The following is a 5098-nucleotide window of genomic DNA, read 5'->3' on the forward strand; positions in this document are numbered from 1 at the left end:
GGGTGGACTATGATGCACTCAACGATCAGTTTGTGAACACTGATTTCTCCTTAGGATCATCATCGGATTCGGATTACAAGCCAACGGGGAGACCTTATGTTCCAGGGTCTATCAGGAGAACGACACGTTCGACCGGATGGAAGCCTGGAATGTACCGGGAGTGAAGAACGATTAGAGTCCACCAAGGGAGGCGTGGCTATAATACACAAGTACCACGTGTATTATAGTTTGTAATATTTGTATAAATTCGTACATATACTTTAATAAGTGAGTTTGCATACTCACCTCGACTTGAGTATTGTAATATGACCACTTATGTATGTATATACAGGGTATATGTTTTGTATGATTTGGATTTTCTTCTTGATTTCCATTGCGTGACTAGTTCTGTGCACAAAGTTGAGCTCAGAAAACTTGCGCATGGAGTAATTATGAGTATCATCTTGTGTTGCGTGAACTAGGGGGATTATGTCGGGAACGTTAGGAAACGAGACTGAAGCGCAGCGCATGGAGCGCGAAGCAAAAGAAAAGGAAGAGGCTGAGGGTGCAGCCAGAGATCAGTTTCCACCACCACCACCACCCATGACGCAGCACAACTTTATCCAGTACATGCAGATGGTAGAGGAGCGACAGCGTATAACACTGGAACAGCAGAACAAATTCTTTCAGGATTTGTTGCAGCAAAACAGGGTGGAGAGACCAGAGAACCCGGGAGTCACACTAGCAGACTTCCAGAACACCAAGCCCATATCTTTTGCATACGCGCCTGAGCCGATGGACGCGGAAGATTGGCTGATGGATACTGAGCGAAAGCTCAACACCGTAGGATGCAATGACCAGGAGAAGGTCCGTTATGCTACACACTTGTTGTGTGGACCCGCCGCATCATGGTGGGATAACATTGTAGCCGTTTACCCGGCTGGAAAGGTATTTACCTGGGAGGAATTCGCAAGGAAGTTCAGGGAATCCAATGTCCCTGAAAGTATTGTGGAACTGAAGCGTCGAGAGTTCGAGAGTCTCGAGCAGAAGGACAAGGCAATCCTGACCTATGTCAGGGAGTTTTCAAAGCTGTCCCGGTACGCTGTTGAGGAAGTCAACACCGAGGACAAGAAGAAAAAGAGGTTTCTGAGGGGGTTAAGTCCCCAGTTCAAGGTTCAGCTCCGTATGATGAGAGCGACGGAGTTTCAAGAGTTGGTGGATGCAGCCATCACTCTTGAAGATGATTTCAAACAACTGCAAGAAGAGAAGAGGAAAAAGGCCAAGTTTGAGCCTAAGAGGTTTGTTAGTAACAAGCCTAATACCAGTTTGAGTTTCAAGCCCCGATACGAGAACAGCAACAACAACAACAACAGCAACTACTACGGTAGTAGGAAGAACCAAGCATTCCGGCATCGCAAATCAAATAATTTGCGTAAGCTGTGGATTCACAGGGCATTGGGCCAAAGACTGTAAGAAGCCAAAGATTATATGCTTTGGTTGTCGCCAGGAGGGGCACATGCTGAAGGACTGCCCCAAGAGAAACACTGGTGGAGGTCAATCCGGAGGAGGAGGAAATCGAGGAAACACCGGAGGGAGTTGGAAGAATAAGAAGCCCTTCGGCAAGCTGAACTGTACCAGTCTGGAGGAGGTGGTCAATTCTGACCAGGCGGTGATAGGTACGCTCCAGATACTTACTCATCCTGGCAAAGTACTTTTTGATACTGGTGCAACTACATCATTCATTTCTCAACAATTCATCATCAAACATGGGATTAGTTGCACTAAGTTAGATACACCCATAACCATACTTTCACGCGGGGGAACGATAGTAGTAACCCATACCAAACAAAAACAAGTCATCATGATCAATAAGTGCGCATTTGACGCAGACCTGTTCATTTTACCGATGAAGGACATTGATGTCATTCTTGGTATGAACTGGTTGGAATCTAATGGAGCATTGATCGACTGTGTGAACAAGACGGTGTCGTTGAAAAGTCCCGATGGAAGCAGAATGATCTATCAAGGAGACAAACATACACAGATTGAAGTTGAGCTACAGCTGAACAGCATGAAAGAGGTGAAGTTAGATGATATACCTGTAGTAAATGAATTCCAGGATGTGTTTCCTGCGGAATTACCTGGTATGCCACCAGATAGGGAGATAGAATTCACTATCGACCTAATTCCGAGAACGAGCTCCGATTGCCAAAGCACCATATAAGATGGGGCCCAAGGAATTGAAAGAACTTAAGGAGCAATTGGATGACTTGGAACAAAAGGGATTCATTCAAGAGAGTGTTTCACCATGGGGATCACCTGTGATCTTCGTGGATAAAAGAGATGGAGGAAGAAGGATGTGCGGAGACTACAGGAATCTCAACAACGTCACAATCAAGAACAAGTATCCACTTCCAAGAATACAAGATCTATTTGATCAAGTTAGAGGCGCGGGAGTCTTTTCCAAGATTGATCTAAGATCCGGTTATCACCGGATAAAGATCAAGAAGGAAGACGTTCCGAAAACTCGCCTTTGTCTCAAGATATGGACACCATGAATATCTTGTAGTACCTTTTGGATTGACCAATGCCCCAAGCAATATTCATGAATCTCATGAATAAGATTTTCATGCCATATCTAGACAAGTTTGTCATCGTATTTATCGATGATATCTTGATATATTCCAAGAACAAGGCTGAACATGCTCGAACATTTGAGGTTAGTGTTGCAAACACTAAGGGAACACCAACTTTATGCCAAATTCAGCAAGTGTGAATTTTGGCTAGATCAAGTGGAATTTCTTGGTCACGTCATTAGTAAAGATGGAATAGTCGTTAACCCGAGTAAGGTAGCAGCAGTTCTAGAATGGGAAGCACCCAAGACTCGTCAAGGAAATCCGAGGATTCCTAGGAATGGCAGGATATTATCGGAGATTCATTGAAGGATTCTCTAAGATAGCAGGACCAATGACAAAGTTGCTAAGGAAGAACACACCATTCGTGTGGTCAGAGGAGTGTGAGAAGAGTTTTCAAACTCTAAAAGAGAAACTCACCACGGCACCGGTGTTAGCAGTTCCGGAAGTTGGCAAGGATTACACCGTGTACTGTGACGCATCCAAGCACGGATTGGGTTGCGTACTCATGCAAGATCGGAAAGTGATATCTTACGGATCGAGGCAACTCAGACCTCATGAAGTGAACTATCCAACACATGACTTGGAATTAGCAGCGGTCGTTTTTGCACTCAAAACATGGAGACATTTTCTCTATGGAGCTAAGTGTGAGCTCTATACAGATCATAAAAGCCTCAAATATTTCTTCACTCAGAAGGAACTCAACATGAGACAGAAAAGATGGTTAGAATTGATCAAGGACTATGACCTGACAATCAATTACACACCAGGGAAGGCTAATGTTGTAGCAGATGCCCTGAGTAGGAAGAGTACCGGAGGAATAGAACAAGAATTATCACCGGAGTTGAGGAAGGAAATAAGTCAAGCCCAAATACAACTTTGGGAGAAGGAAGCCCATGAAGGATTATCGGCGTTGCAAATAGCCGATGAGTTGAATGTCAACCTGAAGAATGAGATAATGATGAGTCAAATGGACGATCCATTCATTGTTGAGGAGATGAGAAGAATAGATGAAGGAAGACCATCAGAATTTCATCGCGGAGAGTCTGGATCATTATGGTTCCAGAAAAGAATTTGCGTTCCGGATATTGCTGAAATTAAGGAAGTAATACTCCGGGAAGCTCATCAAACACCATATTCCATACATCCGGGAAGTACAAAGATGTATATGGACTTAAAAGAATTATTCTGGTGGAATAACATGAAAAGGGAGATAGCACAATATGTGGCAGAATGCCATACATGCCAGCGAGTGAAGGCGGAACACCAAAGTCCGGCAGGGAAGTTACAACCTTTACCTATTCCAGAATGGAAATGGGAGGAGATAGGAATAGATTTCATCACCGGACTACCCATGACTAATAAAAAGAAGGACATGATATGGGTAATCGTGGACCGGTTAACGAAAAGTGCACACTTCTTAGCGGTAAATCAGCAGGACAAAGGAGAGAAACTCATTGATCTTTACATCAAGGAGATCGTGAGTAAGCATGGAGTACCTAAGAAGATAGTGTCGGATCGAGGATCCGTGTTCACATCAGCATTCTGGAAGCAACTTCATGAAGCTTTAGGATCCAAGTTGGACTATAGTACCGCTTACCATCCACAGACAGGTGGACAAACCGAGAGAACCAACCAGATCTTAGAGGACATGCTTAGGGCTTGTGCCCTAGACTTCGGAGGATCGTGGGAAGAACACTTACCACTAGCAGAGTTTTCATACAATAATAGCTATCAAAGCAGCATCAAGATGGCACCATTCGAAGCTCTGTATGGAAGGAAATGTAGATCACCAATATGTTGGTATGAAGCCGGAGCAAGTAAAGAGTTCAACCCTGATTATGTCAAGGAAAAACAACAAATCATTGACATTATCAGAGACAGGCTCAAGATAGCCCAAAGTCGGCAAAAGAGTTATGCTGATCAAAAGAGGAGAACATGGGAACCACGAGTTGGGGACATGGTTTACCTTAAAGTGAGCCCGATGAAAGGACTTCAGAGATTCGGAGTAAAAGGAAAACTCAGCCCTAGATACATAGGACCTTTCAAGATACTGAGTCAGAATCGAGGTTTAGCCTTTGAATTGGCCCTACCTGGAAGGTTAGCACAAGTTCATAATGTATTCCATGTGTCACAACTCAGAAAGTGTTTGAAGACCCCAGATGAACCAATATCACATGATGAGCTCGAGTTACAACCAGACTTGACATACATCGAGAAGCCAGCTAAGATTCTCGAGGAAAGCTGGAAACAACTCAGGAATAAGGCAATCAAGTACTGCAAGATCCAATGGAAGCATCACCCTGAGAGGGAAGCCACCTGGGAAAAAGAGGAAGACCTGAGGAAAACATACCCCGAACTGTTCAGGTATTACAACCACAACTTCGGGACGAAGTTTTCTTTAAGGGGGAAAGGCTGTAATGTCCCAGGTTTAGAGACGATCGAGGGGTAGATTTTAGAAAGGGATGTGCATTGCATAGCAAATT

Source organism: Lolium rigidum, chromosome 3 (assembly GCF_022539505.1).
Source record: "Lolium rigidum isolate FL_2022 chromosome 3, APGP_CSIRO_Lrig_0.1, whole genome shotgun sequence".
In the NCBI taxonomy this organism is placed as follows: domain Eukaryota; kingdom Viridiplantae; phylum Streptophyta; class Magnoliopsida; order Poales; family Poaceae; genus Lolium; species Lolium rigidum.